This window comes from Gallinula chloropus (genome assembly GCF_964237585.1).
Source record: "Gallinula chloropus genome assembly, chromosome: Z".
Taxonomy (NCBI): Eukaryota; Metazoa; Chordata; class Aves; order Gruiformes; family Rallidae; genus Gallinula; species Gallinula chloropus.
The window spans coordinates 35,985,339-35,996,865 of record NC_140089.1 but is presented as its reverse complement, the minus strand read 5'-3'; positions in this window follow the sequence as shown (position 1 = coordinate 35,996,865).

The following is an 11,527-nucleotide window of genomic DNA, read 5'->3' as shown; positions in this document are numbered from 1 at the left end:
AAAGTTAGAAACAGATGTGATAAGCTGTCCATAATAAAAACCTTTCCAAACCTACTTAGGTTCATGTAAAAATGTAAGTACACAATAGAAGGATTTTGCACACATATAGAATGTATTTTTCTGTTCTGTAGCAACAATAACAAGTAGATCTTTGAGACTCCCCCAGTAAAGTAAGTATTCCTGTATTACAGGTGGGAAATTTTGGAGGAAAACAGATATAGTGACTTTTGAAAAATACTGATTTTGAAACTTACAACTTAGGTTTTTTCAGTTTCCAGGTCACAGGTTTTTGAGCTATCCTACAGAACTTTCTCTTGCTTAATAAATAGATACGTTCTGTGCTCCCAACTTTGCTATAACTCATATTCCTTTCTGAAGGAACTTAAAAATCAGATGCATTTTAAAACTGTGCTGTATGTGCCTAAGTGTTGAGAGTTGAATTTATTTGCTGTACGGAGACATCACACTGTTGAATGCCATCTTGCTTCATTCTCACCTCTCACCAAAGCCTTACAGGTAGTTCTTGATTAGCACAATTGCCATAGATACAAAAATCACACCTTTCCTTTGTGTTTTCCACCACTTTTGTGTTTGAGTTTTTTTGGGGGGTTTTTTTGTTGTCATTGTTGTTGGGTTTTATTTTTTTTCCAATTGTACTTAACAATCTAGTGAAACCCTCCTTGGGTAGAATTTATTTTGGGCTCTTAAAGTGCTATTCACATTTATGTGATGCCATATAAAATAATAGAAACAGCAAAGCAGCTAAACCCCAACTCAGTATTTGAAAAGTACATTGCAGGCCTTCACTTTACTATTTTCCATGTTTCTAACATTCTATAAATGGCTTATAGCAACTATTTTTTTAATGAGTGTACTAAATATCTGGCCAGTTCTGTGGGAACCCAAGAGATCAGAAAAGCTCTGAGGGACCCATTACAGTCTCTTGTGTAAATAATACAAAGTTAATAAAGTAATTAATAAATATCTTTCAACATTTTGAGTATGTATTAAAGAGAGAAGCTAAAACAGTTCTGAAGGAACCATTCCTTCCTCAGATGAAAAAAAAGTGGATTCTTTTTAATCTTCTATAAGGCATAAATTTGACTTAAATAAAACCAAAGATAATAAATTACATTTTAGAACTCTATTTAAAGACACTCATGGAGAGACTTAGGCTGACAAAACTCAGGAAATTCAAATGTGGAAATAGAAACATAAATGTAAGAGGGGTGTAATTCATGCCATTATACCTGTTTGAAACAATTTGTGTGAGTTAAGGATAGAGTGCCAGCATAAACTTTGAATTTATTGGCTTTTGTTGCTTTAAATCAGACCCTTCACATTATTTAAACATAGTTTTTGTATTTAATATTCAGACCGATAGAACACGTACATTTGGCTGCAGATAGATACATAATTCATGTTGGTAGGAAGCATACCTTATAACACTTAAGTGGTTTATTAAACTTGTTTCATCTGATATAGGATAAATTCTGTAATTGACGGCAAGTCATAGGCAGATCCTGCATCTATCATATTTAAGATTACCTTATGTTATAGAAACTATTCTGCTTTGGCCTCTCTAGGGCTTTTTTTTTCTTTTTTTTTTTTTTCATGGAGAGAGAATATATGAAATATGTTAATGTTGTTTAAAAATGACTTAAACCTGAACTCCTACATGGAATTAGTTTAGTGGTCTCAGCTCAGTCCCTAGCAGACAGTTGAGTATATCAGGAAAAACATCACACACACACACTCTGGCACCAGTCAGTATGACCAGCAGCCCCCGAGCTAGAGAGGCCTGGCAGTCAGCCTGGGAAGGCTGAATGACCTCTTGTTTTAAGGACCACGAACAGTTGATCAAACTCAGAAGGGAGGTTATTTTCTGCAGGGAGGTTATTCCCGTGGTCCTTGCTCCCTCTCAAGTCTACAGCTCATAGTAGAATTATTTGAAATTACCTCACCTGTTTGATAAGCATGGATAGGAAAAAGAAAGTAGAGAAGATTGTCTCCCTCAGACAGTGGATTTCACTCAGATCTGCTGACACTAGAATTTCATTTCAAGTCTTTCTGTTATCTGCATAGCTTTACCAATAGAACCTGAGAAGGCTCTTAGGGTGGAGCGTAGATTGTGGTGTTACAGGCAACTGTGATGCGCAACATCATACACAAGAGTGTGTGATGCATCACACACAAGAATGCTGTCAGCATCATAATGGATTGGAATGCTAATACCCAGCAATAATTTGTTTGACTCTGCTCCTGCTGTGGGTTATTGATAACTACAGAGTGATATTTTAGGATGGGAGTTTTAATGCCCATAAGGCATGTCTAAAGTAAGTAGATCTGTCTGGGTGTCTGAAATACCATAATGATTATGACACAGTAGTGGTTAAACCCCCTGTTTTTTAAAGGATGGAAAAATGTAGATTATCAAGTAGGTGAATATTATCTAGTACTTTTGCTTCAACTGCTGTTATTTGTCTGCCTCTTTGTTAGTCATGTGGCTCCAGCCTGGAATAATGATCCTTTAAGAGATTTTCTTCTGCAAAACTTCTGCAAATCATGCTCATCACCAAGACAAGTGGAATGCTGTTGCTAAGATCCATCCATTATTAAATTACTTTCTGAGATAAGATTATCCCATCATAGAGTAATTGTAACCAGGGTAACCCAATGGCACGTACCTGCCAACCTGATGGACTCTCTAGAGATTTGTGCTGCTTAGCAGGGGCTTGGATCAAGGATGTCACCAAGACACTACTAAGCATCATACAGTCCACTGACTGTTGTCCATTGCTGCTGTTCCATGTGGGCACTAGTGATACACCCAGGAGCAGCCTGAGGAGTATTGAGAAGGATTACAGAACCCTGGGAGTGGTGGTAAGGGATTCTGGAGAAGAACATAGTTTTATCATCAGTCCTCCTAGTCCAAAGGAAGGGGTTTGAAAGGGCAGTTGGATCTGGCAAATTAATGATTGATTACAGGGCCAGTGCCTGTGGTAGGTTAATCCTGACTGGAGGCCATATGGCCACCAAAGCCACTCTATTGCTCCCTTCCTCAGCTGGACAGGGGAGAAAATATATAATGAAAGGCTCATGGGTCGAGAGAAGGGCAGGGAGAGATCATTCCACAATTAGTGTCATGGGCACAACAGACTCAACAAGGAATATAATTAATTTATTACCCAGTCAAAACAGAGCAGGATAATGAGAAATAAAACCAAATTTTAAAACAGATCCCCTCACCCCTCCCTTCATCCTGAGCTCAACTTTATCCTTGATTTCTCTACCTCCTTCCACCAAGTGGCATCAGGATGAGGAATGGGGGTTGTGGTCAGTTCATCACACATCTCTGCTGCTTCTTCCTTCTCAGGGGGAGGACTCCTCACACTCTTCCCCTGCTCCAGCATGGGGTCCCTCCCACAGGACATAGTCCTCCACAAACTTCTCCAACATGAGTCCTTTCCACAGGGTCTTCACTTCTTCGACTGCCCCAGAGTGGCTTCCATGGGGTGAACACCTTCAGGAACAGACTGTTCCAGCATGGTCACCCACAGAGCCACAAGTCTCCCCAGTAAACTGCTCTAGTGTGGGCTCCTCTCTCCATAGGCTGCAGGTCCTGGTGCAGGTTTCCCACCAGGTCACTGTTTCCTTCTCCACCTGCTCCAGCGTGGTCCCCTCCATGGGCTGCAGGTGGATTCCCATCCCTGCTCCTCATCATCTAACTACAGACTACAGGGGAGCAACATGCTTCAGCATAATCTTTCCAATGCACTGCAGGAGAATCTCTACTCGGGTGCCTGGAGCGCCTCCTCCCCGCCTTCTTCACTGATCTGGGTGTCTGCAAAGTTTCTTATACCTTCTTGCTCCCTTCTCTGGCAGCAAAAAGCTTCAACTCAAGTGTTTAGTTTTCTTTCCTTCCTAAATATGTTATCCCAGAGGCGCTGCCTCCATCACTGATTGGCTCAGCCTTAGCCAGCTGCAGGTCCAACTTGGACCCAGCAGGTATTGGTTTTTTTGGACCTAAGGGAAGCTTCTAGCAGCATTCCACAGAAGCCACTCTTGCAGCCCACCCACACTCACCACCCCCCACCCCATGCTGTTGCCAAAACCTTGCCATGCAAACCCAAAACAGTGCCACTGCCACACAGTAGCCCACAGGTTGGGCTACTTAGACCATGGGACTCACTTTGAGAAACCTGGTCTGATGGGGTCCATCTGCCAGAGAAGGCGAAGAGCATCTTCAGTCATGGATTGCCAACCTGGTGAAGAGGCTTCAAACTAAAGTTGCCAGGGAGGGGAACCTCAATCCACCTCACTCATATCAGTTTGATGCCAGTGCCAGCAATAGGTGCCCAGAGCTGGGAAAAGGATCATGAGTCACGAGGAGGGCACATGTAGTGCAGCACAAAGGAATTCCAGGGAGTCAGTTGGCTTCATTGGGCCAACTGAAACGTCTCTGTGCAGATGCACGTAGCACAAAAAATAAAGAAGTTGGAGACATGCACATGCATGGGATTGCTCCTATGGCTGTAGCACTGGGATGGAAAGATACAGGCTCTTTAGGAAGAAGAGAAAGGGAAGGCAAGGCAGGGGTCTTCCTCTGTATGTCAGTGACCAGCTGGGGTACATGGAGCTCCATCTAGGGATGGGTGGGAAGTCAACTGAGAGCTTATGGGTCAGGATTAAAGGAAGCGCAGGGACAGACAGTCAATCTTACAGAGCGGATCTGCTACAGGCCACCCAACAAAGAAGACCAAGCATGTGAAGCCCTCTTAAACAGACAGGAGCAGCCTCATGCTTTGAAAACCTCAGACCCTGAATGGATACAGAAAGCAGAAGGACTTGGTATACAGCATCAACTTGGATGGTACTGTTCCAAGTTATTTTGTAAGCAAATAATAAGCTAGTTGTAACGTTTTAGGGGAGCTTTAGGGTCTGATTCCACCAGCTTCAGTGACAGCAGTAATCCTTTTCCACATTAGTAACTTTACAGATAGTAAAGATCTCCCAGTCAGTCAAATTTTGTGGAAGTAGGCTCAGACTTCAGGTGAACATTAATGTTCTCTATTAAATCAATTTTTTTAAAAAATCCATATGGTAATAAGAATATTCTCACATTTTGGGGGCATTTTAGAATGTTCTGCAGTTTTCTCTAATTTATACTCAATGTATCAGAGCAGCAAAATAAGAAATTAGCCACTTTGCTCTCAATGGTCCACTAAAAACATCTTCAGGAAAAGAGCTTGGGTCTCTCTGTTTCCTAGGTAGAAGTCAGCCTGAAAGCCTGTGGAAATACTTGTTTCTTTTTACTCTGTATCAAGATGCAGTATGGGAGGGTGAAGGAGTTTGATCATTAAGTAACCTAATGATGTGATTCAATACAAGGAGTTACTCGAGACAAACCTCTTGAACAAGGAACCTGTTTGGCCTTGAGAGGTGACTGACAAGTGGAAGGATGGCTTGTAGGTGTCAGTCCATTGTAAGACTCCAGTTGAAGTGAAGAAGTAAAAAGTTACAGTCCTTCAGCGCTCGGTAATGAAGTTATGGTCCTTACAAAGTGTGTCCTGCTGTGACTCCACTCCTTCAGGGCACCAAAAGAAAAGGGAAAAATTCAGTCTATTGGACAGATGAAAAGTGTCAGATCTTTTATCCTCCCAAAGCGGACAGTCTTTTTGGCTCTAAAATAAGAACTGATATAAAGATTAAGATAATCCTTATTTCTTTTGAGGAGAGAGCATAAATATTTTGCAAATAAAATACTTCTAGAATTTTTTTTTACTGTTGTAACAGCAGTTCACACAGATGATTCTTTTCCACTGGGATGCAGAAAAGACACTTTTTTTTCATGCACTGTCTTACTGTTGATCCAAGAGGCCTCCAAAGTTAGTGTTAGAGAAAGAGCCACAAATCATCTAACGCACAGTGAATGTCCACTGGCACCCATGTTTCATACTGATGTGTCTTGGACTTAGTTTAACGATGGTAGGATCAGTCTGATGTTATTGGCTGTTGGCCCTAATCTAAGAAGTGGTGAAAGATCATCTTCTCTCGTCTTATTTTGGCCACAGAATGCTCAGCAAACCCCAGACTCCCACTGTTCTCAACATAAATGTAGGGATTCAGGCTGCTTAACACTTGCCAGGATTGGGCCCAGATGAATACGACCATTCATCAGTTAATTTTACTGCTTTCCAGCAGTTGTGAAATACACACCATGATACGCCTTTTTTGAACAGCTGGAAAATTATGTTGTAACTAAAATTCCATCATTCATCTTTCCATGGAATGCATTTTGCTCTGTGAGCTGAGACAGTCTAAATAGTGGCTAGATACACCCTCACCGTAGTCATAAATGTCACAGTATTTGCAGCAGTCGGATGTCAGGTTAGGACAAAGCAAATTTTTTTAGTGACATTCATTTTAATTTGTATCTAACATGGATTTTTTACTGTATTTCATGTACAAAATACAGAAAAACAGAGTGTTAAGGTGTTTAACGTCGTTTTTGTAGCGTAATTAGGCAGTCTATGCGCTCTTGCTTTTCTCTGTTGGCCTATAAATCCTGAGGGTTTTTCCCTGGTGAGCCAAATCCCGCTATCTTTACTAATCTCCATGGGCTGTTAGATCAGGCTGCAAAGCAATCTCACTGGGACAAATTCCCGTCTCCAACACCCCTGCAGAAACTGAAAGCAGTCCGGCAGTTACTCTTACACCAAAAGCAGCAGGACCCCACGGTGTGGAAGGAACAGGCAAGCAGCCTTTGCCCAGCAGTTCACGCCCTTCATTCCCCTCTGGCGCTGGGGGCCGTGGCTCCCTGTGTGTTAACGTGTCCTCCTGTGGAACCAAACGAGCAGACAAAGGCCGTGATGAGTAATGATTACAGCTCCCGTGATTAGAGAAGCCCTTGCCTCTTGTTTCCTGCTGAAGTCAACGGAAGATGAATGTACTGGAAGGAAAGGTGGCACTAGGTCTCTACTAAGTTATTTTCCAATGCATTGCGCAGCACAGATGGAAAAGGGTTGCAGCTAAATTAAGGCCACCAGCTACCACGTAAATTAGCAGATCGTGTCTAATTTGTGTCTACGATCTTGACAATGGTCTGGGAACTGGTTTTGAAAACCTCAAACTGTCAGATTTGAGGAAGAGCAGTCCCTTTTTAAAGACCTATCGTAGCACCTATCTAAGTTGCTTGGAACATTGGAATTATTTCTTAAACGAATGAAATTATCTGCCAAGACTCTCCAGACTGATTATGCTGCACGGTCTTGCAGTTTAGAGTGATACTTGCAAGCAGCAAGTCCAGTTGTAGACCGTTCTTAAGAAGTGATTTTTCAGCCTGTTCTTTTCATTTTTCTGTTTTTACTATATCAGATTGTAGACGCAAAGAGACTAAAAATGTAAGTAACCAAGTACTTTGAAAACATTAGCTATTATAAAAACATTACACAGAGAGAGAGAGAGATAAGGCCAGTGGTATACTAGGATGTATTAGGAGGGATATGGTTAGTAGGTATAGAGAGGTTCTCCTCCCACTCTACTCTGCCCTGGTGTGACCACATCTGGAATATTGTGTCCAGTTCTGGGCCCCGCAGTTCAAGAAGGACATAGAACTCCTTGAAAGAGTCCAGCACAGTGCCACCAAGGTGATTAAGGGAGTGGAACATCTTCCTTATGAGGACAGGCTGAGGAAGCTGGGTCTCTTTAGCCTGGAGAAGAGGAGACTGAGGGGTGACGTCATTCATGTCTATAAATATGTAAAGGGTGAGTGGCAGGAGGTTGGAGTCAGGCTCTTCTCAGTGATGGCCAGTGATATGACAAGGGGCAACTGGTGCAAGCTGGAGCATGGGAGGTTCCATGTGAACATAAGAAAAATGTTTTCACTGTGAGAATGACAGAGGACAGGAACAGGCTGCCCAGAGAAGCTGTGGAGTCTCCTTCTCTGGAAACATTCAAAACCCACCTGCATGCGTTTCTGTGTGATTTAGTCTAGGTGATCCAGCTTGGGCAGGAGGGTTGGGTTAGATGATCTCCAGAGGTGCCTTCCTACTCCTAACATTCTGTAATTCTATGATTTGGCATTTGGCATTCTCTAGCAAAATTCACCTGCATCTAATGGGACACACCTGATCTCCTAAAGGACCAACTTGGTTGAAGATAGTGGGAATTTTGAAGGAAGTGCAGATTCAGTAGGTACCACCTGAAATGTGCAGTAGGGAATTTTTGAAATAAGCTATTTAACATTTTGTGACTTTTAACATATTTAAGTTGTAGTGTATTTCACTTCTTTGTAAGTTACTTTCATTTTCAATTAAAGGGTTGACTGCATTACAGGCTGCCTTCTACATAACCACAAAACTACTACAGGGTGAGAAGCAGGTAGAGAATGCACCAGATTGCAAAGGAAGCACGTTTAAGCTCTATCCAGAAGGCACTGACATAGCAATACAAGCATAATATATTCTTAACACTTATTTAACGTCAAGATCCTACATAAACTCATGCATATGTTGAATTTTTCATGCATGAACAGTAACTTTGAAGACAACGACCTATTCATATTCACAAATATAGCACAAAGACAAGCACTGAAGGATGGTTTAATCTTTTTCAGAGTGTGAACACTTCTTTTGTGTTTTATCAGAAAAACAGACAGGTTTCATTTCAAGATTTTCCACATAACATACACTGTTAAGTATAAGCTACTGCATTTATGTCTGTGACCAGTATTGTGCATAAGCATATGCTTTATCACCTAAATATTGAAATGCTATGGGTCAAATTCTGAAGTTTTTTCCTATGTAAAATTTTCAATGAATAAATCAGAGAACTGTAGGGGTTGGAAGGGACTTCGAGAGATCGTCGGGTCCAACCCCCCTGCCAAAGCAGCTCCCCAGCTCATATTGCACAGAGAGGCGTCCAGATGAGTCTTGAATATCTCCAGAGAAGGAGACTCCACCACCTCTCTGGGCAGCCTGTCCCAGGGCTCTGTCACCCTCACCGTGTAAAAGTTCTTCCGCATGTTGGTGCGGAACTTCCTGTGCTCCAACTTGCAGCCATTGCCCCTTGTCCTGTCTCTACAGGCCACTGAAAAGGGGCTGGCTGATTCCCCCTGTGTCCCACACTTCAGATATTTATAAACATTAATCAGATCCCCTCTCAGTCTTCTTTTCTCTAGGCTGAACAGTCCCAGCTCACTCAGCCTTTCCTCATAGGGGAGATGCTCCAGGCCCTTAATCATCTTCGTATCCCTCCTCTGGAGTCTCTCCAGGAGATCCCTGTCTTTTTTATACCAGGGAGCCCAGAACTGGACACAATACTCCAGGTGGGGCCTGAACAGAATAAGAACTTTGAACTATGACCTTATTACTAATTGTGTTTGTACACTTCTAACGTGTACTCCTAAAAATTTAGCTTTACCTGGAAATGCCTGGCAGGACAGAACTGTTTACAGTCGAAGATTCTCACTGGTATGAAAAGATCTTTCTGAACGAAGCCTTTAAGAGTTTTCTGGCTCTTAAAGTATTAAAATTCCAGGTTTATTCTGCCTCTTTTTCATAAAAGCAGAACTCTGCAAGGATCCCTGGCAGGGATTTCCTTTGGCTAATGTATGGCAAGGAGCAAGGCTCCAGACCCCTGCTAGGCAGCAAAAGAAGGAGGAATTTTGAGTTTCTGACTACCCTGAGATTGGCAAGAAGTGAGGGATATTAAAATTCAGCTTGCTATATACTATTGCCATGCTGTCTTCAGCATCTGTGAACCACACTGACTGCTATCATAAGACCATTGGAGCTGTGCTGCCACCATTATGTAAAAGTCTTCTGGATTTTGCAAACTACTTGCACAAACCCTGTGCTTCTGTGCTCCACTGTAAATCCTTTTTGTACCTATTTAGCATATTTCTGTTCCCAAAGACAGCAAGCCGATTTTCTGGGAAACTTGTTTTTAAAGGTTTTGATTGTCCTGGATGCACCAAAGTGTCTCTGACTTTCATGGTATCAGAGCCAAACTTTGCCATGAAATATTTATTTCATCATACTAGTTGGCAAGTCAGCTGGTAAACATGGAGAATCCTAGATAGGCACAGAATGTATCAAAATAATTATACAAGAAGAAAAGCACTGGAGAGCAATAAAAAAAAGTATAGCCTTTAAGAGTAAGTAGAGTCATCAATTTTTTAAGCTTTGAATTTTTTTTGGTCATATTTTCTGCTTTAAATGCACATTGTAAAAAAATGAGCTCCGCCTGCAAATAAACTGAGAAATAGAGGTAACTGCTTTTTCAAATAAGTAGAAAACACAACAGGTGACCACCGATTTTTTTCACTTTCTGTTTGATAATCTGACAACAAAATTAAGGCTAGCCAAATCTATGTATTAAGTGCTACATTTTTTAAACACAAAAGAGACAGCCTATGTTATTTTTAAGAATGTAGAATGCACTTTGTGTTACTGTAGAATCATCACAGCATATCATATGTATTTTGAAATATTTTGTTTATAAATCCCGCTTCCTTTTTCAGTAACAAGGAAGGCAAAGATGCAAAACCACACTGAGATCTCTTTCTTCAGCTGATGACTTTTAAGAGCATCCTTCAAGTGATCTTTGTGAATCTGCCAGCGGTACAGGATCGCTGATGGTCTTTTTATCTGTATAATCCTTGCATGTAGTATATCCTTTAAGTAGGAAGACATGTTGAATATTATTTCTTAAAAGCAACTTCCCCAGATGGGACACATAATTATCACCCCCAGTTCCAATCCTTCAGCCACGACGGGATGTCAGGCTTAAAGTAGAATTTTTATCTATTTGTGTATTTGCCAGGATATATGCACAAACAAGGTTCATGTTTTATAATCTGCCTTTAAAAACGGACTAAAATGCAACTGAAATATTTATAATAAATTTTAGCATCGAAACAGCAGTTTAACAGATATACTTCAGTAGCCAGGGAGTAACAAACAAAAGAAAGCGCATCCTTTTTCCACGTAGGGTAGATCCCTTTCCAGAGGCACACCACCCCCTTCACAGAGGTGAGCGCGGCAGCACACCTGGGAAAGGTACCTCTCCGGGGCTGGCTTGGAGGCACTGCAAAGGCAACGGGTGCTCACAAAGGCTGAGAGTGCTTTGTACTGAGAGCTGTCCAACACACTGACCCCAGAGGTCCCAGCTTTGTCAGCAACAGCATGTAGGTGCACTCAGGGAGACGGTCACATTTCCCTCTGCATTCCACCAGGGCAAAAATGCAATAAAACACTACCAGTCTGTGCAAACCAGATGAGAAAAACCTGCTTGCGGTACTTTCTAGAACACTTAACTGGAAACACCTGCTGAAGACACTGGAATGTCTGTGATAGCTGGAGACACCACCAGAGAGGGTGATTCTGGCACATCGTATGGATGCATGTCACGAACCTTCAGATGCTGCTGCAGCCTGTGGTGCAACCCATGTCATCGTGCTCGGAGGGTCTGTGAGTTTAGACACGCACTGTACACACTGTGTCCCACACCAGTGCAGATTTTT